The 24,194-nt window shown below is 42.1% G+C and overlaps 1 pseudogene; it reads left to right on the forward strand.

Annotated features, from left to right (window-relative positions):
* Positions 1 to 18,709: 18,709 nt before the first annotated feature.
* LOC118675515 lies at positions 18,710 to 19,399 on the forward strand (annotated as a pseudogene).
* The last annotated feature ends 4,795 nt before the right edge of the window (positions 19,400 to 24,194 follow it).

Consider the following 24,194-nt stretch of genomic DNA (forward strand, 5'->3'; position numbering starts at 1 on the left):
CTTCAGTCCGCAGGCTGATGCTCTATCCACCGAGCCAAACCAGCTAGGGCTACATTCTGGATTTAGATTTGAGTTTACAACCTCAGGTCTGCAAACTGAGACGTCTGGGTTGATGAAGCCAACCACACATTCACATATCCAAACAACCACCCAAATGAGGATGTGGTTGCCTGACCCTCCCACCCAAACACAAGTCAACAGAAGAATAGTTGGTGGATGCCTCCTCAGAAGAAGCTTATTGCAGGCAGACAGAAGTGGGCAAACTGGTCTGAAAGAGGGAGAAAGAGACTCAAAGAGGGAGCAGGAGAATACTGTTCTTCGGGCCTCAGGAAGCAGAATAGGGTATATACATAGCTACATGGTTCCTTTCCATGGAGTGTCTTTGCCCCCTCACAAGTTGGGGTCCAGGATTGTCAGGGTCTATCCAACCATATGGACAATTCCTCCTCTTCTGCAGAGAAACTGGCAAGGAGTGGAGAACTTGAGTACAAGGATGGGAGTAGACATTCCCTCTTTTGTTGGTCAAGGCTGCAGTGTGAGGTGAGGATTGGAGACATGTTCCTTTAGTCAACCCAATCCCTGGCTAAGCACCAACTCTGTGCTAAAAGAGGAGGCCTCTCTCTCCTGCAGGAGGTATCATCCACTCCATCAATATTTGACAAATAACTTCACTGAGCATGGGGCGGATAAACAAAACAGACCTGGCCCCTGTCCTCATGAGGCTCGCATTCCAGTTGGGGAGATAGCCAGAAACTCTATCAAGTAGGATGAGATTATAAAGGAAATAATGACAAATTGTGTTAAGTGTTATGAAAGTAACTAACAAGAGACAGAGACAGACTATGATGGGAGAAACCACTCTACATGGAAGAGTCAGGGAGAAACAATAGATAACATACAATCTAAATGATGGTATGCTGTTGAAAAGACTCTGGGAGCAGAGGGGAGGAAATGATGAGCGCTCTGCCTGGGAGACTTAAGACAGTTGAAGCGATCTGCCCATGACCATGAGATCCCACAGGCAAGCCCACACTAGAATCAGGGGCCAGAATGTTTCTTTTACTTAAAGCCTTTATCTTATTCCTTTTATTCTTCTGTCTTGAATCATATCCTCTAGATTAGATCGCCTGGTAGGGGGAGAGTTATCTTCAAAGAGTTAGTCTTTATGTCTTGGAAGAAGAATCAAAGGTCATTGAAAAGAAAACATGTGTCATACTAAAAGTCTCTTAAAAAGAGACAATGAAAATTTTAAATTATACTGTGAGTATAAGCTTCAAGCACTTCTTGCTCTTTAATGGGTTCATCTACCCCATAGGCTTGTTTAGAGAATAGGGGAACAGATGGCAAACACTTTATAGATTGCAAATAATGTACACGTGCTAGGAATTATCAGCTAGATACCTAACACACAGAGCAAGTAAAGATTTTTCCTGTTTTACTTTTAGAAAATCACTACGATTCCTTCTTTATTCTGAGAATTAGAAACAAAAGTGGCTTGGTTCCGAAGTGGAGAGAGCTCCCACAAAATGCTCTCTTCTCATCCTTCCTTTTATCTTTTTCAGGGACAATCAGCTGCCAGAAATGTGTCCCCTCAAGCAGTCCTCCACATCTTATTTGGATAAAACTTAAATTATTACCACACCAGTTGGTGCACACTTTTTTCCTTTTCTCTTTTCCAAGAATAGCTGTAACCAAGCTTGACAAACTACTGATTTCTACCAAAGTGCTTTCAACACCTTTTAGACATCAGAGACCAAAGGGATGAGAAGAACTAAAGGCAAGGAGGAAATTCAGAAGTTTCTCATGATTCCAGACCCACAGCTTCCTCCAGGCAGTCTTCCCAGGTTTTCTAGCAGCAAATAAAGATTTATTCAATACCTGTCATTGGGGCATGGGAATCATATTGCTCCTTTTTCCCTCTGTTTTTGCAAGGCTCTGTTTTGGGCATTGGTGTTCCAATAATGAGTCCCATGGCCCAATAAGTTTTCAAAGTTCTGCCTGAGAAACATATACATAATTATGTACATAAACAAGTAAACACATAATAACAGCATATGGCACAAAGTAGTGTGAAATGAAATGCTGTAGGAACATGGAGTAAAGGAAATGACTTCTTCCTTCTGGAGAAATAAGGAAAGAGTAGACCTTAATTCTGGATCCTGGAAGGGGGTGCATTTGAGCTGGTCCTTTAAAGATGGCAGGGGTCTTATAGGTAGAGAGCTAGGGTAGCAGATGCAGATGAGGAAGGAGAAATCTAACATAAAAAAGTGGTTGTTGGTACATTTCAGGTGGAGGGAAAGTAGGAACTCAAGAATAAAGAAGAATCTTTTGGGGAGAAAAACAATCCACTATGCCTGCTGCACACAATGCATGCCAAGGGAATTGAGTAGACTTTTAAAAACATATATTTTATTGATTTCAGAGATGAAGGGAGAGAGAGAGAGAGAGAGAGTTGGAAACATCAGTGATGAGAGAGAATCATTGATCTGCTGCTTCCTGCACGCCACACACTGGGGATAGAGCTCACAACCTGGTCATGTGCCCTGACTGGGAATTGGACCATGACCTCCTGGTTCATAGGTAGACACTCAACCACTGAGCCATGCCAGCTGGGCTGAATAGTCATTTTTAACAAAGAGAACATTTGGACTTAGTGACAGGATTAATTTAGGTCTACGTTACCCCATTTACTAACTGCATAGTGTTGAACACATCTCATTGCCTCTCTGGATTTAGTGTTTCTCATTCATTATGAGAATAATAATGCTTGTCACTCAGAGTGGCAAAGGTTTTATGCACCTTTCATAGGAAGGTGCTTAGAAAAGTGCTTGGACCAAAATAGCTGCTCAATGTATCTGAGAGCCTTGTTTGACTTTCTCAGCAAAGGGCTAGAAGCTATTAAGGATGGAAACCCAAAGAAGGCTATCTTAGCTGACTTTAGCATTACAACTTGGGAAGAAAGCCCAATTGGGTCTCCTCTGTGTTCTTGGCCAGGTATCCTAATCTCTTTGAGCCTCCATGTCCTTGTCTGGATTTAAGAACTGTTGATTGAGAAAGGAACTTCTATTCTTCCCACAATCCTACCTTATCCCATAGAGGAGAGAACAGACTCTCTTTCCACTCCCTTATATACCTCTCTCTGAAAAGTGTCTAATGTGCTCAGTACCAATGGAGGTCAAACTCTAATCCCTTGCTAGTGAGTGAGATCACTACCTTGGACAACAATCCCCATCTTCGCTTCTGTGTTCCAGCTGCTCCACTTATAACTGTGCATGTCACAGGGAGAATGTAGGTCATACCTCTTCCAGATGGAATCCTAAGCAATGTTCTCTAACCAAGTTCACACACAATTCTGTAATTTTTGTGGTTGTTGTTACAGGGTATGGCAACGTAGAAAAATGGCCACATTTTTTTTTTCCCTTTTCCCTTTAAGAGGTAGAGTTGATTTCTCTATGCCTATAATCTTTTGACTTGGACTTTTGACTTGCTTTGGCTAAAACAAAGCAACAGAAGTGATATATAAGGACTGAGCCTGGGCCTTAAGAGGTTTTACCTGTTCCCTTGGCTCTCTTGAAACCCTGTGGCCTCCAAGCACAGTTAGCCCAGGCCAACTTTCTGAATGAAAGAGGACCAGTGGAGAGAGGTCCCAGTCATCTCAGCCAGCCTAGCCAAGGTCGTTGAAGACTAGCCATCCTCTAGTTGACCCATCAGTTGATTCACATATATCGATGAGAATTAACCAAGATCAGCTGGGCTCAGCCCAGATGAGCAGAACTGCCCACCTGGCCTGTACATTTTTGAACAATAACAAATGGTTGTTATTTTAAGCCCCTAAGTTTTAGGGCAATCTGTTATGTAGCAAAAGCTACCAGATACACATGGTGATTACACACATTTAAAAAAAAAAGCAATGCTTGTTTCCCATTTGGCTGGTAACCTTTGTGTGATGAGTTAGACACACTTGGGAAGGAAAGAGTTATGCAGTATCCTGACCCGCTATAGGGATGACAGCTTTCTCCTAAAGATGTCATCAGTCTTAAGAAAGCCACCAGGTATGGCCACACAAGTTATGAATAGCGCTATTCTGGGAGACCCATGACTATCCTGGCAATGCAACATGTACTTCATGAAACTTATGGTGGCCCCAGATCTGTGCAATGCAGTGGCCCATAGAATTATTCAAGATGATGTGTAAAGTCTCTGGCTTTAATTGATGCAAAATAAACATCTATTTTTTATAATAATTTCCTGGTATTGAAATATTTTACTATGTTGAATTTTATGATTATTCATACTTAATGTTCCAATAAGCCTTCATTTTCCCATCAGAAAAGTGTGTGGGGAGTGGTGACGGTGGAGAGGGTAGATTAGATGATCTTTAAGGTTCTCTCCAGCATGGTTATTCTGTGATTCATGGGCTAACACAAATCTTATAAAAAGAAGCCAAAACACATGCCCTGAGTGGGCTTCTTTGGTGAAATTGGGGACATGGCCCCACCGTGGCAGGCCATCTGTCAGGCGGCTGTGTCAGCAGCCAGAGAGCAGCTCATAAAGCTGCCAGAGCTGCCCTTTGTTTTGCCCCAAAGAGAAGGCAGAGCAAGGCCTCTGTACCAGGAAGGCCCGCTTGCAGAAAACAGGCTGGGCTGTGTTTGGACCAGAATAAGCCCAAGGAACCCAAACAGTTAATGCACCATCGAAGCCACAAATAAATCCTGTGGTTTGAGATCAAAAGCAAGCAGCAGAGAAAAATGAAAACATTGATGAGATGCCTTTTCCCCCCCATCCACTGCCTACCCAGCTCCTGACTGTTTACACCAGACTTAAAGCCCCCAGGGACAGTTCTGGAGCAGAATTTTACTTATTGACAATGGAGCTGCGGAAAGGACACGGAGGCTGTGTGGAGGAGGCTGAGTACCAGTCCTGGGTTTTCCACTAGTCAGCCATGACACCTTGGACCCTGATGCCTGAGTCTCACCTGGGACACTGACTGGAGGGACCTGGGCTGGGGCCTGGAGGTGGAATTACTTAGCTCCCGGAGTGACTCTCCACCGCAGCCAGGGCTGAGATGTAACCGCTTTAGGCTTTGGGTCCCTCATCTGTCAAATGGGGACAGTAGAACCTACTTAGCAGTGTTGTGAGATTCAACAAAAGATACACAATGTATGTTAAAGGGCAATGGTTATCCTCCGGCAGTTTCTTGCCTGGAAGGATTCTGTGCCTAGGACCTGGGGCCAGATACACACAGGTCTTGAGGAGCCAGCTGTATCTATCCTTCAACCAGCCCCTTCAATATCAGGAATCTGTCTAGGTTCCACAGGGTATGGGCCTGTGTGGGTAAAACCAAAGGGAACTTGGGGAATGGTGTGGGATGCATTTATGGTGTCCTGGTCACAGGAAATAGCACATCCCACAAGTCATCCAGCCAACTGGTTACATTGCTCCCTCGTTTCTTATTTGAATGGTATCCAAGTGGCTCTTAAAAGTTATTAATAATACTACCAATGAATGAATAAAGGAACAACTGTCCTATTTACCCAGCCAGTGTCAGGACCTAGAGTCAGTGGGGGTGGGGAAGGGAGGGTAGGTTAAGGGAAAGAGACTATGTGCATGGGCACCCAGCCGCATCTATTCCCATTCATTCATTGACTTATTCCGGTATGCTGGTTTGCATTCATTCAACAAATATTGTCTTGGAGGCTGACTGTGCTGGGTGCCCAGGATAGAGAAATTATTCAGACCCCGTTGCCTTCAAGCTGTTCATTGCACAAGGGAGGCAAATCTACAGTTAGTGGTGTTGTTAAAGGTCCAATGACCAGGACTCACGTTAGTGGTAAGGTGTTCAGAGAAGGGTGATGTTGGTGCAGGTGGGAAAACTTGGGGAAAGGTTCTCAATAGAACTGGATCTAGATCACTAGTTTGTGTCCTTTCAATTTCTCACCTGTGCACATGCCTTTACCAATCTATTTTCAATCTCTAATTTTCCAATCCATTTTTCCCAAAGCACAGCTCTAATGATGTCACTCCTCTGCTCAGACACGTTTAATGCCATCCCCCTCCCCCAACCGCCTCCATTGCTACCTGCAGAGTAAAAGCCAGATTCCTTAGACAGGTACTCACAGCCCTCCTTGGCCTGAGTTGTCCCACATTCCAGTCTTGTCTCATCTCCCTCTACATTCCTCCTGGTACTTGGGTTCATCCCACATGTAACTATTTGACATTGTCCTGACACTCCAGGCTCTCTCACGTCTAAATGCCCTTACACAAGCCTGAAATGCTTTTCTTTCTCCACACCCTCAAGCTCCTCATTCCTTGCCACACGGAGCTGTTTGCTTCCACCCAATAGTTTCTTTTATATCTGTGCACAGATTACTTCCTGTTGGAATAACTTTCCTCCTGTCTTTTGTCTGTCTGGAGAAGTGCCTTTCACTCTTACAAAAATAATCAAATGTTTCCTGGTGAGCCTTCTGGTCCCCTGAATAGCAATGGCTTCCTCCTCTGGGCTCCACTTACACTGTTGAATCTCTCTCTTTCACTGATAGCACCAGAGTGTAAAAAAACAGACAGAAATAAGCAATGGGTCTTTGCTACCTTGGGAGACCTAGGGATTAGAGATTGTGTTTTACTGCTCTGTTTGGGCCCCTGTTAAGGGAAAGGGAATGTGTTAGCCAGAGGCTGGTAACTTGTTTGGGTTTTATCTTATTGATCTCGCCTTTCCTGGGATTTAGTGTCCAGCTCTTGCCTGGAATCAAATTCTATGTCTAGGCTAAGTCAGTAAAACAGAAAATCTCTTGTAAGCATTTGCCTGGTTTTGCAATGTTTGATGCAATTTATGAATTAAAAGTCTTGCAAGACCAAGGGATCAAATACATATTAGGCCAACCTGTAGAAGTTGGGGAAAAGAGCCAAGGGTCACCCATGGTCAACTCCTTGAACTCTGTGAATTTAGGTTAAAAAAAATTGGCTTTAAGTTTTATTTTTCAGCCCTACTCCCTGGACACAATTTTCTGATTTTTCCCCATGTTTTTTTTTATAACCAGCAATGTTACAACTTGGAGAACTATAGTTTTTCTATTAAGCTTGCAATCTCAAAGTACACTTGGCTGAAAAGATCACTGGCTTCCAGTTCCCCATAGATCACTGTGAGGTCCCACTCTCCAGCTTGTCTCCCCAACTATAAACAGAAATATAAGAGTCTCCAAGATCCCTTCTAGCTCAACAGGTTAATTCATTTCTTCCCTGTGTGTGCCATCCTAGAGCAGTGGTCAATGCAAAACCCATTTTTTCCCTACTAAGCTTTAACCATGGTGTCTTCTCTATTATCCACCAGTTAGCATCAGTGACTTATTGACTATATTCAGGCTCTTTAGTTTGACACTCAAGGTCCTCTGTAATCTGCCACAGTTACCGTGTTGTAAGTATTATTTCCCTCAATCCCAGGCTCAATAGACTATTTTCTATTTCCACCAAGTGCCATGTACATTCAGCATTTATGTTTTTGCCACATGTCTCTAGTGTCCTTTCTTTAAGTCAGCATTTAGTGAAATCCTATGTATGATGCCCCCAGACACAGGACCATAAAAGTCCTTGTTTGGTATATCATAGGATTCTGCAACAAGTCACCTGTTCTGCTCCTTCTTCTTCCTCAATGATCCCTGCTTTTGGATATTTGGAATTTGCTCATGTTCCTATAATGAGCCTTGGGTATGCACTTGAAACCATGTTTTGGTAACTTTTGGGGGACTCTGGTGAAATCTAAGCCTGGAAGTCATTGCTTGCTTCTTCCTCCAATCTTAGAATAGGAATCTTAAGACCTCCCCATCCCCAATTATTTAACTGATTTCCCTACAACTCATTGAAAGACTTAGCTAAAGCCATCTACTGGTCTATCTGGGCTCCTTTTTCCAACAGTGGGCCATCAGAGGTGCTTCCCTCCTATTCTGTCTTTCTCCTATTGTCACTACTACATCCACCCTCTGTCACCTGCCCTTTCCTGTCAGCTCTGGAAATGACTGGATCCTAGAAAGCCCATGTCTGAATGCTGCCATCACACCTGGGTGAGGCCAGTGCCATCTCACTTAAGGACATGCAATAATAAAGCTTCTGAGTGTTTTAGATTTTAGGAAGCCATGTCCTATAAGAGCAGTCTTATATGAAGGACCAGAGTCTTAAAATGTAAAGTTCCTAGTGTTTTTTGAGCCATCTCCTTTTAAAAGCTTTACAAGAACGTTATATCTTTGGTTAGAAGCTTAACTCTTTTATGGCATAGATGTTCTTTAAAAATAAGCTTTGTGGTCAGATGTATATGGCTCCCAATAGTAGTGCTGCAGGTTTATTTCTGCATTACCTTGTGTCAGGTACTTAATCTCTCTGAGCACCAGTGTCCTCACCTATGAAATGGTGTTGGTCTTACCTCCATAACTGGACATTGTGGGGAATATATGAGTCGGTTATATGTGAAAGTCTACACACAGCCACTGCCCCACACACTTTGGCTCCTTTACATTCTTTCAATAACAGTCTTTTCCTGGAACTAAAACACAAATTCCATTCTGGGAAAGGGCTTCTCAAGTTTGAAGACTGCCTGTTGGTTAGTAGTAGCCAGACCAAAGTGGGTCCTTGAGTGTCAATCAGGGGAGTTCAGATCTTTGAACCTCTACCTTCTCATTGCCTATGGCTGTCTGAGTCACAGATCTGTCTTAATTAGTATGCATAGCCATCCAATTTCAACATGTTCTCACTGAAACTTTTAACCACAGGGATCTTGGGAGACCTCTGTCTGAACCTCTGTGGGTAGGAAAGGGAGGTGGAGCTCAGAGAGGGCTTGTTTAGGAAGGTCTCATAATGGACTGGTCTATGCCAGGAGGATTTCAAAGCAATTGTATGTGCTTTATCTCGTTTTATTTCTAAGGGTCTATGTATGTATAGTGCATGTGTGTATTTGTTGTGATTGTAGCTGCTACTGCTACTATTACTATTATTATTACTATTAGTGGTACTATTACTATTACATACTGCTAAAGATAGTTGATATGTGTCATAGCAGAGTGGTTAAGGTCATGGTCATTGAAGCCAGACTGACTGCTTGCAGCTGAGTTTTTTCATCTAATTGAAATGAAAATATGAACAGTACGTATTTCATGGGGTGGTTCTGGGTCTTAAACATATCAATATACATGAAGAGCTTAAAGAAGTATTTGGTCAGAGTAAGCACTGCATAAGTTGTAGCTACTGTATTGTCTCAATATTATTATTATTAAGACAATACAGTAATTATTAAAGAAATTAATGATCTTTAATTTCAGGTTAAGGAATTTAGCCTTCAATTGATAGTGAGAACATTAACCCTTCAAATGCCCAGGATGTTTGCTACTTACAATTTATGGTGATGTGTATATTATTATAGCATTGTGCGAAATTTCCTTCACTAGACTCAGTTTCTTAGTCACAGGACCAGGCCTGACATGTAGCAGAAGGACAAAAAAGTGCTAGAAGGTCCATGCTTCTCAAATTTGAGAATACTTACGTGTGGGAGGAATGGTGGCATGTCAGCACAGTATAAAAAGAGCTTCAGGATAAAGATATTGCATTTTCATGGACTATCACATTTACAAGGGAAATAAAGTAAAGCTTTAAGTAATAGTGAATATCTAGAAATACTCTGAAATAGAAGTTCAAGTTTGCATGACTCTTGGGTAAGCCATTAGTTCTCAGAAGACCCTTGCACAGGTCTGCTTTGGGCTCTGCCTCTAGGACCCTTGGGGACACCTGATGGCTTTCATCTGTCCTTTAGGCACCTTTGGAGTTAATGTTTGAGAAGTGCTGTCTTGCTTCATACTCTGAGAAGCAATTAGAGAAGATAGTAGGTTGAGTAAGGCTATGAAGAGTAAGCAGATGTTCTGAAGGCAACAGGTTTCTAAGGAGAAGAACAACATGATCAGAGAGATTTTTTTTTAAGATCATGGGGTCAGCATTTAGCAGTGAATAGGAGGTGAAAGAGACTAGAGGCAGGGAGACCAGTTCAGAGGCTTTTGTAGTTGTCCAGAGGGGAGAGGAAGGTGTCAGCTGGTGGTAGGGTAATCCTCATGTGGCTATAGCAACGGCCTGGGGAGAATAGTTAATGTAGTAGAAGTGGGGACCACAAGCATTTGGGCCACTTCATGTAACTGACTTATGCTTTCAGGCCATCTTGTATATACCACTTCCATATAATAATGGAGTGCAGCTGTGCCTGTCCAACTTATGGCTTGACAGGTTAGACAACTTCCAGTTTATTATGGGAAGCTCAGGTCAAATATTAACTTGGAGGCACATAGCTAAGCATTCAGCATTTACTAAGGAGCAGTAGCAATGGTATAGGGATGGAGAGAACAATGTAAAAGGAAGCAAGAATGACCTCCTGAGACAAAAGTGAAACCGAGGGTCCTTATGACTTTGAATAAATTTAGTTTTAAATCCTAGCTCTGGAAATCCTCTCTCTCTCTCTCTCTACCCCTCAGAGACCTAGCCTTTTCTCAGGATAATCAGCAACCCTGGAGGCAGCAGAAGACAGTAGCCCACGCGTGACCAATGGTCACATGGTCAGGACTTCTGGTGGGCTAAATAGCATCTTGACCTAAGTTATATTTCAGTTCCTGATCCCTAAGGTGGACCAATTCCCTGGCTACTTTCCCATGAGACCCAACAGAAGATGCAGAAATGGACCTCAGAGCTGTCTTCAAGACTCGAAGAAATGATTTATTATCCTTACCTTACTTTGGACCAATCAGCTTCCAGCACAACCCAGAACACCTAACCCAAGGGTGTCTGGTGATTTTGCCCTATATAATCTGTAACCTACGTGCCATTGGGATTTCAGGCTTTTGGAGCATTAGCTTTCTGTTTTCCTGGATGGTGCCATTCTTGATAAAATATTTCTCCATTAAATTCCCAGTGTCTAGTGTTTGGCTCTGCCAGCACCTGGTGGACAAACTCTTTCTATTCTATAACAGAAGTAACCCAACATGCCATTTGTCTAAGAAACACAATACCCAAAGAGATAGGGCGAAACCAGGGTATATATAATCTTTGGGAGGTTACAAGATACACTTTGTGTTTTTCTTTTTTTGTGTTTACTTAAAACATGCTGGGTGTGGAATGGGTACTAGAGATAGTATGTTAGGAGTTCAGAGAAGGGAATGGTAGCTATGGGCTAGGTGTGGTGGAGAGGTGGGGAACAGAGAATCTTCTAAAGGAGATGGCACTTGGCCTGAACCTCAAAGACTTGGTAGGACTTTAGGGAAATGGAAGAACATTCCAGACAGGAAAAAGGCATTGAGCCTGAAGTCCTTAAAATAATACAACTTAGCTCCTGACTTTGATTCATGGGGGAGGAATTCACCCAAGGCCATCAGCCAAGTGGAAGAGCTCTAAGGTCAAGGACTGTACATTTTTTGTGGCATTTCTCATTTGTTTGAGCTTAAATGAAGCCGAACCCTGCAGGAAAATGAGCACATGTTACACATCCCCAAAGCCAGGAGGCTTCATGGCCAGGAAACTATGCTGATGGGATAGTAATGCAAATGACTAATGCACCCTCCTAGGTCTCCTGTGCTTTGAGACCCCAGGAATCTGGGGCAGGCAGGAGACAAACAGGCTGTGGCTCCAAGTGAGGTGATGAAGCAAGAGGCAGCCCAGAGCGGTGAAGAGTGTTCTGGAAATTACAAGAGGGGTTCTTATCCAGGGGCCCTGAATAAGTCAGGTTACTTCTCTGGGCTTCAGTTTTCTCATTAAGATCTTGATTTGATATTTTAGAGGGCCACGAATTACTAGCAAGTGTATGAACCATTAGCCAGGACTATGTCTTAATGACGGATGCCAAAACCACATACAGGCCCAGACTTAGGGACAAGTCATTTCACTCATGTTTCTGCTCATCCTTTAAGATCCAGTTGGCTGTCTTCTTCACTGGGAAGCTCTGACTCCCACAACAGAGCTCATCACTATCTCTACTGTCTTGTGTTCCTGTAGCACTTAGGAATGCATAATTGTCACAATAGGGACCTTGCAAGGAATTGTCAAAATGGCCATCTTCTCTTTTTCCCCTGTGGGCATTTTAAAGGTAGGCAAGTCTTTAATTAAGTTCTTCAGAGCAGAATTCTCTGCCTCTGATACTGGGCCTGTCCAACAAAGGGGTGGATGAAAGATACAGTGGTCATGAGAGATAGGAAATTGCTCCTAATAAAGTTGGAGAGACTTATCTGCTATGTGGCCTGTGCAAGTGGGCAACCTTTTCATCTGCTTGAGAGTCAATATATGTTTATCATGAGGTTGGGATTCTAGATATTCTGGAAAATAACCTCCTGATTTACATTTCTCCCCTAGACCTGTACATTACAGTTACAATATTAGAAAGAAAACAGGACACAGAGTTAGAAAGTCATGGGTTCAAACCCAAGGACCACCACTTGCTCACTATGTTTTCTTAGGAAATTCACTTAACCTGTCTGAGCCTTCATTTCTTCATCTACAAAATTCAATAATAATAATGACTCCAAAAGCTTACTATGAAGATTAAGTGAAGCAATATATGTAAAACTAGCACAGTCAAAGTTATACCAGTATAAACTCAATGCCTACTATGTGTCAGTCTGACACCCATATACGAGTGGGTTTCCCCGCAAGTTATTTGGAAAGTCAGGGAAAATGGAGTTTTCTCCTAGGCAGAGGGGCTGGAGGTAAATTTACTTTCTCCCTGATCATATTATAGCAGAAAAGGATTGCAAGTGGGTAGGTAAGGCCAGGCCTGCTCTAGGCCTGGCAGGCATGCAGCTGGGCTTTGCTGTGTCCATTCTGGTGCCAAAAGCGCTCATCCACAAAGCAGGGCTTCACCCCCAGGAAACCACAGGAGCAGCTGTCCCCAGCTGTGCTTCCCCAAAGTGACTTTGCTCTGCTGAGGCAAACACTGTGTGTGACCTACCGCCCAGCCATGCCCCCTTCTAATTTGGCCAACAGGGACTCTTCTCAGATCACCCCTCTGCAACAATGCGAGTCAGGTGACAATCGCTGAACTACTCAGTATCAGGCTGTTTGGTCAATCTGTGTTTGCTCATTGAATTTTCACCAGTGATGTAGGAATGTGAGGGATAAATATGTCACATGGCTTCTTAAGGAAGGAGACTGACTTAAAGTCTTTTTAGCTCATGCATCACAAGTTTCCATCGATGGCTGTATGTTCATGGTCCACGATGCACATGGAATCCCATTTAGGTGATCCAAAATCACATGCTAATTGGTTTTCTAGACTGTAGGTTTTTTACTGTTTTATTCTTTGATGTTTAAGCTTCTTACGTTGACAGCACTTGGTTTGCTAACTTCTTCTTAGTTTTCATTTACATTGCAATTGTCTCAGCCAAAGGAAGTCTCCCTGGTGTATCTCACATGTGAGCCCTTTACTTTCTGTACTTAAAATTCCCATGATTCTTTGCTAATAGAGCTTGGAGGGCCTTGGAAACTATTTGATAAAACCCAGACATTTTATGAATGTAGTAATTTGGGTTTAGAAGAAAAGGAAATGACTTTGCTATTATAATAATCACAATCATAATAAGCAAGAATTATGATTATGACTAATATTTCTGCATATGTTGTATAAAGCTTTAACATTTATAAATTATTTTTACTTAACTGATCTTGTTTGAAAACCATAGCAACAACAGGAAAACAGGACAGAGAATATTCTCATGTTTCAGGTGAGAAATAATCTCAAATGAAGTGAATTGCTCACTAGTTTTGTTTAAGCAATAAACTTCTTACCAATGAGGCTTATATGGTTGTCTGCTGCTCTCAGAGACGTAAGGTATCACTCTAGTTTAGAGTTCATTCCTTTGCCAAATAAAGACCCATCCCTCTCCCTTAATGGGTGACCTCCTAGTCATGGGCAAGGAAAAATAAAGCATAAGTTATGAAGAGTTACTACAGCCAGAGGCATCCTTCATGATTAAGGGCTAAACAAACAAATCTTTAGAGCAAAGTAGAATGTTTCTTTACAACAATAAAAACAACCTTCTGCAGTAACATACACTGGCTGTTTTGAAGCTCTTTTTCTACTCCAAGGTCAGACAGAGGCTGAGACTTCATTATTCTTTCATCTCCGGAATTTACTCCATTTGTAGCTCTGTAAGAACCAACTCTTCTCTGTGGCCACCAAAAAGAGCTGATTCCATTCCTGCCTGCATTACTGGTGTGCAGCTTCCAGTAGCATCTCTATCACAGTCACAGTCCCTTGCCTCTGCAGGTTCCTTCAATCTAATTGAAAACAGAACTTACCATCTTATGCTCCCCCAGCTCCCTCTGAATCTGTCTCAGTGAATGACACCAGCGTCTCTATTGTCAATCAAAACAAATCTGGCGGTTACCTTTGAATGGCAGAGATAAGAGGTAACCATGTTCTTTTGAGTTTACCTTTGAGGTGCCTACCAAATTCAGCCCCCATTTTTAAATTCTAATTCCACTATCCTCATTATAACCACTCTCATTTTCCACATTAACTGTTAAAAGACTCTCCCAGCCTGCCTTCAAAAGGTCAATATCACTGAAGAGCAATCTTGAGACACTTTACAGGTCCTATCATGGATGTCTTCATCTGCTATGTTAAGGAGTTAAGAATTTATTTGACAAGTAATAGGAAACCAAATGATGGTGTCAGATTTTCATTTTAGAAAAATCACTCTAGCTGCAATTATAGATGCTAAATTAAATGGTATGAGCATAGAGGTCACAGGTCAGGCTAAAGAGATTATTCAGTAACAATGTAGCTGAAAGGTGACCAGAATCTTAGGTAGAGTGGTGGTGGTAAAGATGGAGCAGAGGAGACCGTTTGAAAAGTAGTGACGTGTAAAACTTAAAGGATTGATGCTTGATAGAGATTAGGGGATATGGGAGACCCAGATCTTGGATGACAAGATTTTTTTTTGTCTTGGAATGAATGAAAACATTTACATTGAAAAACAAAAACTCAATAAAATGAGCTTTCTTCAAATACCTCAAAAGCTGTCATAAACCAAAACAAACCATGTATTGATTCACATTCTGAATCCCTTCTGAAAGTAAAACAAAAAAGGGTGAGGTTAGGAGAGGTAGATTTGAGTATGATATAAGTAGAGCTTTCTAAAATGTTGCTCCCAAATGGCTCCAATGGGATGTTCATTGGTTCACAGACAGGTCCAGTTCTTAGCTGTATAATATGAGGTGAATCATTGATGAACATGAAGATTCCTTCAAACATGGTGTTTCTGGGATTTTCCAAGTTCCAGAGGGTCAAACTTATGAAGAGGCACAAAGATGCCCTGAAGACAGTGCTTGGCTGGCAATATGGTGGCCAATATTCTGGTTCCATTTCTGAGCTTGCCTAACTTACAGGGTGACATTAAGTTGTTTCTACTCCAAGGTCAGACAGAGGAGTAGAAACAACTTAAGGGCTAAACAAACAAATCTTTAGAGCAAAGTAGAATGTTTCTTTACAACAATAAAAACTGGACTCTAATACCCACCTACCTGAAAGATGAGGAGTTGAAGTAAATAATAATGAAAAGAAAACTAAAATAGTAATCACCCAATGAATGGTAGCTGCTGTTATTGTGGCCAAGAATCATGTCCTGTGTTTCATACATATCATGTTCTTTAAGCCTTGAAAATGGCACTGTATTATTAATTTCTCTACTTTCCTAATGAGAAGCCTGGAGCTCACAGAGATTATATCTTCTATCATTTTTACACTTTGTTATTTGATAGTCTTAATGCCAATGAGATTGGAACTGAGTCTTGATACTGTAGATTCTAGAGAAAAGGCTCACAGACTGCTTCTGAAGTCTCCGCCTTTCTGTGGTTTGACTATTCCATCTTCCCTGGATACTCTAAGAGACCCCAAGATCCCTTGTTCAAACTAGGCTGTATTTTAAATCAAGAACCATAACAATACACTAATTGTCAAGGAACTTAAAGCTGGGTAGAGGACCTGATTATAAACACAAAAGGCACAGATGATGTGTTTGTCTCTCCCTTGAGGTCAGGTACCCAGTCTGAAAACTTTTATTTACTCAGTGCCCATCTCAGGTCAGGCACCTCAGGCACCCTGCTAGTAGTTGTTGAAAGAAATACTTCATAGTGGTTATAGAAAATATATTCATAATATTTAGTACAGTATATGTACAATTCACATTTATGAGTATAGAACTAAACCCAGAAAAATAGAAAAAATACAGATTTGTGAGGAAAAAATTTGTGAGGAAAAAATGTGACATGCTCAGCACATCCAACTGGAGCTCTCCAACAGGCATCTGGATACTAATACACAGTGTGTTAGAGGAGGAATGGAACTGGATTTAAAATTTTTTCAGTGTCTAGATAGGTGGCATTTAAATTCATGGGGCCAGATGAAGTCATCTAAGTAGTAAAAGTAAATAGAAAATAGGAAATAATCAAAGAAAGAATCCAGAATCTTTCCAACATAGAAAATGGGAAGACTCAGAGGTCCCAACAAAGGGGACTGAAAAATTGTAGCAAATTATATCGGAGAAAAACCAGGAGCCAAGAGAAGTGTCTCAGAAGCCAACTGAAAAAAATACTTTAAGAAGGAAGTGATCAGCTAGTTCAAATGCTGCTAATAGTTGAAGATAATGAGACTCTTCCATAGTATTTGGCAATGTGAAGGTCATTGGTAATATTGATGAGAGCAGTTCAGAAGTGTTGTGGGTGAACATCCACATGGAATGGTGAGCAACCATTTGCTTGCTTGATCTTCCACAATCCCATCCCTTTTTCTCAATTTGTTCTACTTTTCAGAGAAATACAGTTTCTAATGTCCTTTACCAACTGGATTCAGACCAGATTGAATTTACAGTAGACAATGGCAGGAGATTAGAGGGCAGAAGAAGCCAGAGTATTCTTCTCCCATTCTTCCTGCTTCTCCTCCATGGATCTGGCTACCACTAAACAATTTTCTCTATGTGGTCCCAGCTCCCACTTGTAGGCTCACTGAGGTTCCACTTCCATGGAGCTCTGGAAGCAGTATCTCCTCCCTCTTTCTCTCAAGTCCTATCAATATAAGTAACTTTCTCTTGTGACTAATATTGGAGTTTCCTCACCTTCCCCTGGTCAATCTTGTCTCTCTTTCCCTTGCAGAGCCAACTCCCATACAAATCTGATTGTATTCATCCATTTTTGGTCAGCAGAATCCTGGGTCTACATTCCACACATTCTGGGCCATCATCCAGGCATCCTTGTGGTTTCCAAGAACATTTTTGAGAAGGACATGGGGACCCAAGCCCCAAGAACAACAGTTCCTTGGGTGTTTCTGGGATGGCTCATGGTATGAGCCTCTTTCTTTTGAGCTGGGGTAGAAACACTCCTCTCAAGTCATAAACCCTTCCTCAGATGTGGTGGGCAGGCTTGTCCACAGGAAAGGTTTAAGCAAATAGACCTGCCACCACAATTTCCAAGTGTCCCATCCTAGGAAAGCTAAAAGAAGGCAACACACATTAATTAACTCAGCATGCTTTGCATAAATGAGTGGGAGGCAAATTTAGTGGGCCACAGAAATGGGAAGGGGAGCCCCAACTTCACCCAAATAAATCCTTTTCCAGATTAACCACGAGTTTCTATATTTTAAAATCCTAAGATTCTGAGCTTCTTAGACTTTGAGGGTTTTGGGGGTGTAATTCTTGTGTCTCTCAGGTCTCCCCAGTCTATAAACATAAGTTGTGACCTCTTAATAATAATTACGCACATTTTTCTATCTATATTCCCCATTTGCTTCTGTAGGCTCATTGACCATCCTGGATGTCTTACTGCTGGCCTGACTCTTCTGTCCCCCAACACTCCCTGACAGATGGGGCCTCTTTCATGGCTCTGGTTGACACAAGGCTTCAATGACACTGCTTTCTCCACTTCTCCCTTTAGACTGAACAGTAGAAAAAGCCTCCTGCAGGTGCCTCCCCTTCTTTGTTGGTTCACTTAACCCTCCCTGTGTTTCTGTAAAAAGCCCTTTTATTAAAGTATTATTCATTTAAGCCTTGTTGAGTCTGTCATCTCCTTCATTCCAAGGCCATGACAGTACTTCTTGGAGTTCCAGAAAGAACTTGAGTACATTTAAGCAAATGTTTAGCATTGATTGCATGCCTGCTCTGGGTCAGGCACACAGCTTCCTCTCTTGTTCTCACTGCCCTCACTGAGGTGTGTGGCTGAGAAGCCACTAGAAGACCTACCCCTCAAGGCTGGGTTCCACTTGGCTGTGTCATGTACTACCCTTCTCCTGATGATCCGAAGGCTGCAATCTCATATTGTGCCAATGTGGAGTCATGGTTCTTAGAATCTTCACTGTACCAAGAGTGCTCTCGTTCTGCTCAGAATTGAGGAGAACATCCCTCTCTTCTACTGTGACCATCTCACTAAGCACAGCTGGCCCAGTGTTTTACAGAATATCCTAATTCCCCAGAACAATAGGACCCTTTAGTTTTCCCCGGAAGCCTCCTCTATAGTCTCTGACACAGGTATGAGCAACTGGGCCAGGAGCTGTAAGAGGATTGGGATAAAAAGTATACTATGACTAAGTCTGGGCAACACTGGGTTAAAAAAGACAAAAAGGGAGTATTTTGAACTACTTAGAACATTTCAGTGGACTGAGAATTTCTAAAGGGGCCCCATTTGGAGCAGTATCTGCCCATGTTATTTGGTTATGGAAAACTTCCTTCAAAGGAGTATTGCATGGGCCACCCCACCTCCCGCCCTGCTGCTGCTGCCACCACCCCGCTTTCTTGGTGCCCAATCCTGGCCACCATGCCACAACAAGAGTGACTTGTCCTGTTTCAAAATAGAGGTCCATGGAAAGACTTTCAGCTCTGAAGAGGAAGAAGCTGATTATTGGAAAGATCTTACTATGACCTACAAGTAAAGGGCAGAGAAAACACAAGAGGAGCTCTGAGAATTCCAGGAGGGAAGCTGAGGATATGAAGCTGAATTTGAGATGCAGCTGCAACAAATTGAAACCAGCAACAGAGACCTCCTATCAGAAAATAACCACCTTCACATGGAGCTAGAAACCACCAAGGAGGAGTCAGAGACGCAGCATTCTGAAGGCTACTGGCAGAACTCCGCCTTAGAGAATGACCTTGCCCAGACAAAGGCAATTAAAGATCAGCTGCAGAAATATATCCAAGAGCTGGAACAAGCAAATGGTGTCTTGGAAAGAGTGAAATGGGCCACGATCCTGTCTCTGGAAGAACTGGAGCAACACTTGAATCAAACCATTGAAAGAAATGCCTCCCCAGAGAGCGAGCTTGACAAGAAGAATCTCCTAGAATCTGTTCAGCAACTGAAGGAGGAAGCCAGAGATCTGCAGCAGGAATTAGCTGTGCAGCAAAAGTAGGAGAAACTCAGGGCCCCCTAGCCCGGCTCTGTAAAAGCTGAAAGGACAGACGGCTGTGCAGGCCATTGACTTGGTGCTGTCTACTCCCATAGTTCATCAGGGACCCAGCTCTAACTCATGGGGACATTCAGATGTGGTCTGAATGATAGCATGGGTGGGACCCCCTCATGCCTGTGACCTGGATCTCAGCCCTTCACATTATTGCAGACCTGCTGTGGAAAGTAGGGGCACTGGAGTTGCATCTTGCTGGAACTTCATGTATACAAGTAAATAGTCCCCAAACTAAACAAGTAGCCAGACCTCAGGGTGGGGGAGCAAGAACAGAGATGGCCCTGACAGACAGCCCAGCAGCACCTGCATGCCTCTGGGCGACAAAGCCTTGGCAAAATGCCTGGAATATGGGAAGGTGCTTTCAAATCTGTCTTCACCATTGCTGACGTCAGCTCAGGGTGTAGTCAAGATGCTGCTTTGGGAAATTCACAGAACCAAAGCCACTGGCATCTGTGTGGGAGTTGTTACCTTTCTTCCTTTATTTTTAAAAAAAATACATTTTATTGATGTTAGAGAAGGAAGGGAGAGGGAGAGAGAGATAGAAATATCAATGATGAGAGAGGATCATTGATTGCCTGACTTATCCACGCCCCCTACTGGGGATCGAGCCCATAATCCGGGCATGTACCCTGACTGGGAATCTAACCCTGACCTCCTGGTTCATAGGTCAATGCTCAACCACTGGGCCACACTGGCCAGGCCCTTCCACTATTCACATTAGGTTTTTGTTTCCTTAAGTTAGTTTGAGAAATACAGGTAAGCAGGCACACTAGCCAGTGACAGAGGCCATCACCTGTGGCCCCTGGTGGTTGATTCTGCGAAATGTTGTCTCTTAATCCCCAGCTTCCTTGTTGGTGTGCTGCAGACGGATAGGGACAAACTGGCACCTCTGGAAAGGGCTCTGAGGTTTGGTAACCAGGCTACCCCATCATTTTGAGCTGACCTGAGTTCTGCTTGGTCCTGGGAGGTGTTTTTAATGTCTGGAGACACCTGACGAGTGAGTGGCATCTGAGACCGCCTCAGGCTCATCCCACTCAGGGGGATCCCTCTTCCAGAACAAAGTCTCCCAAAGCTTCATGGTACAACAAGAATCTGTATGCTGAAATCATGTCTAGGACCAAAGAGTAGACTAGGCATGTGCTATAAAACACACACACACACACACACACACACACACACACAAAAAGCCTGTAGTGTAGTGTACCTCCCACACTTTTTAATCTGCCTCTTGAGGCTTTTAGAGGTGTGCTTAAGTTCCAGAGTATATTTTGTGTGGACCATGCCAGAGGAAAATCTGTGTTCTCTTTAGATCTGTTCCAACTGATCGTTAGTTGTCATGAGCCCCACCCCTGGCATGAGGGTGACCTTCACTTCGGGATCCTTGCGGGTCATTGGGGTGGGGTAGGCTTGGAAATACAGCCTTTAAGAACAGGCTTCAGGCGCTCTCTCTCCTGGGAGTACTCCCTTATGTCCTCCTGCCCCTTTCCTACCTCCCAGGCCTGTTAACTTTACCTCTCTCCTAAATTCCAAGGGTCCCCAGAGACTTGCAACCAGGGGAGGAGTGGGCAGTGACACCTCGTCCTGGGCTAACCCCAAGCCCCTGAACCTGTCTTCAAGGCCTCCTTTTTTTTTCTGACTCTCCAGTGAGCGGACAGCAGCCCCTCCTTGGCTCTCCTGTTACTTCTTCTATCCTAAGCCTTTCCTTGATCACTGTCCCAGCTTTAACAAATATACAGATAAATAAACAGGACTTCATTCAAGGCCATAATAAAATAATCAGGTGAACTTCAAATAAGATTAAACCACCAGGATTGTTTTGGGAAGTTTCCTTGTAAAGGAAGAAATGAACACAGGATTTCCAGTGCAGGCTGTGCATATGCTTATCTCTGCTTGTGAGCTGCTGTCTTACAAGATGCTTCAGTCACAGGTAAGAAGAGACATGAATCCAGGAGCATGTGTGCAGCTTAACCACCTTCCTTTTGTTACTAAGTTATTTTTCCAAAAGAACAGGAAAAATATCCTTGATTTGAAAATAGAACTTTTCAAGTGTTACTGAAATTCAACAGAGAATTAAATTTCAGTGCCTGGTTCATTCCCTAGAAACATTTTGACTTGCATTGGTAAAAGATGTACTTTTAAAAATATTTATTTATTGATTTTAAAGAGAGAGAGGAAGGGAGAGAGACAAAGAAACATTGATTTGTTGTTTCACTTATTCATGCATTCATTGGTGTTTCTGGTACGTGTCCTGACTGGGATCGAACCCAAAACCTTCGCATATCAGGATAATGCTCTAACCAACTGAGCTACCTGGCCAGGGTGAATAAAAGATGTACTTTTATTTAAAGAATAAATAAAACAGGAGAAACTAAATTTCAAAAACCCAAAGGAAGCATTGCATGAACTACACTTTTAGGAAATGCTGACTTTTATTTAGTACTTCCACTAATTTATAATAGTGACCTTTTTTATGTTTTTAAAATTTTTATTTCAGGCAGACAGAATGGACTTGCCAATGAGAGACCACCTAGAGGAGAGGCAACATATTGTCATGGGGCAAATAGCTGGGGATTTGGACTCAGCCAGACTTGATTCTGAATTCTGACTCAGTTGTAGAGTGGCATTTGACAAATTACTTCACCTTTCTGGGGATCAGCCACATTAGTAAGTGGAGCCAATAGAGTCTATTAAATGTGATAATGATTTAAAGTTTCCATCCCTGTTTCTGGAACATATAAGGTGCTCAACAAGTGTGATTTCTCCTTCCTTAGAAATGAATGCTCTCTCACGTGACCCAGACATTCCTCATCTCTTATCAGAAGCCTCCTTGACTATTTCTTTTTATTCTGAACTTCTCTGGCATTTAAAGCATGGCCAGGGGAGAGTAGGTCTTAGTGAATCAGAGAAAGTTAAAGCAAGAGAGAAACTGTCTTTGCAGTCTTCATTCATTAACGATGCCAAGAACTGAAATAGGTTCAAATACTTGGAACTGAATTTTGAGGCAAAATCCACAAGGATTTCTTCATTTTTCATTCCAAATCTGGAAAGAAGTATATTCTCCTCTAGTTTCTATTTATTTTTAATGTTGATAGATAATCCTTATTATAAAAATAATTCATACAAAATCCTGCCACCCAAACACATCAGATATTTTCATTTTTGCTGGTGACTTCTTCTGGCAATAACAAAATATTTTTGTATACAAAGATTACTAAACATAATATTAAATATTATTCCAGGTTGATGCCTTGCCTTTACAATTATTTCTAACAATTATATGTGCTGGAGACCAAGATCAACAGTAATTGATATAAATGTGAGGAGTCTGGCAGAAGGCTGACCAGGACTCCTTTTGATATTCACAGGGTGAATATCTACATTTTATTACCTGCAGCTGACTCAATGGCCTAAAGCAAACTCCCCCAAAACCTGACAATCTTACTGTTTGCTAAACATTACCATTGATATGTCTGTTTGCATTCCTAAAGGCAATTGTGTATTCTAGCTAATAAAAGCAGCTGGGAAAGGAGCAATGGAGAGAGCTTGACTGCAATGGTTAGGCTGTCCTCTGGTCCCCCCCGCCCCCCCCCCCCCCCGTATTGAAAAATAATATTTCGTCTTGTGTATCATTTGTGCCTCAGCCCTTCCTCCAAGTCTTTGAACCCGCGAAAGCCACGCTGGCCGTGGACTCTCGCAATATGATACTTGATCAAAGATTTTTATGGGTACTAAATTCAGGTAGTCTTTGGGGGAAAAGACTGCTCTGGTGACTGGTTATATATGATCATGTCCCCACTGTTGAGTATTTTTTTGTTCCCAATTCCTTCACTATTTTTTAAAATTTTTATGCCAATCTTCATGCATGTATATTAGGATAATTTTTAAAGATATTACTTTTTTTTCTCTGTATCTATGACTCTCTAGCCAAACACAGATAGACTGTTCTCATTCCAGCCTAGAGGAGGCTTGGAGTTGGGCTAAATGCACAGCCTTCTATAAAAGTCTTCTCTTCTTGACTTTTGCTTTCAAAGGTAGAAGTGTGTGTGTTGGTGGGAGGAAAGGAGAGGGCAGCCAAGGGACCTGGGGAGAGGCAGAGTGTCTTGGAAAATATAGTAAAAGCATAATTCCTTTTTCTCTCCTCTGTTTATTTGGGGGTTGGGAGTACTCTCTCTCAGAAATACCCCCAAAACTGAGATTAAACTTTCCAAGACCACCAAAGAAATGGGTTTCAATGTCATAAATTGAGTTGTTTTACAAAAATACTGAGTATGTGAGCTAAAATTCATACCTATCTTTAGGTTATTATTATTTAAAGATAATTTTCCTGAAGAATGATTTATGAGTCAAGATATATAAGCATTTTTACATCTCTTGGTTTCATGGTTCCAAATCATTGTCCAGAAAAAATGCCATAATTTACCTGATAACAAGAATAGCTGAAGGTACTATTTCCACCATGTACTCACTAGCTTTAGTTACTATACTTAAAAAAGATTATTGCTAATTAACTAATGAAAATGTTACTTCAATTTAATGAGCATTTCTTAAGTTAGCCGAGAGTTTGAATGTGTTTCATGTACTTATTTGTGAAATGAATTTCATCTCAAGTATATTAAGTTTTAGTGTGTAGCAATTAACTTTGAAAAATAAATCATTTCTTATCTTTAATAATTTGCCTTTCCTTGTGGATTGTGCCTCTCACAGGATATTCTTCATCTGGTCTGCTTCTCAGTTCAGACCCAGC

Source organism: Myotis myotis, unplaced genomic scaffold (assembly GCF_014108235.1).
Source record: "Myotis myotis isolate mMyoMyo1 unplaced genomic scaffold, mMyoMyo1.p scaffold_m19_p_2, whole genome shotgun sequence".
In the NCBI taxonomy this organism is placed as follows: Eukaryota; Metazoa; Chordata; class Mammalia; order Chiroptera; family Vespertilionidae; genus Myotis; species Myotis myotis.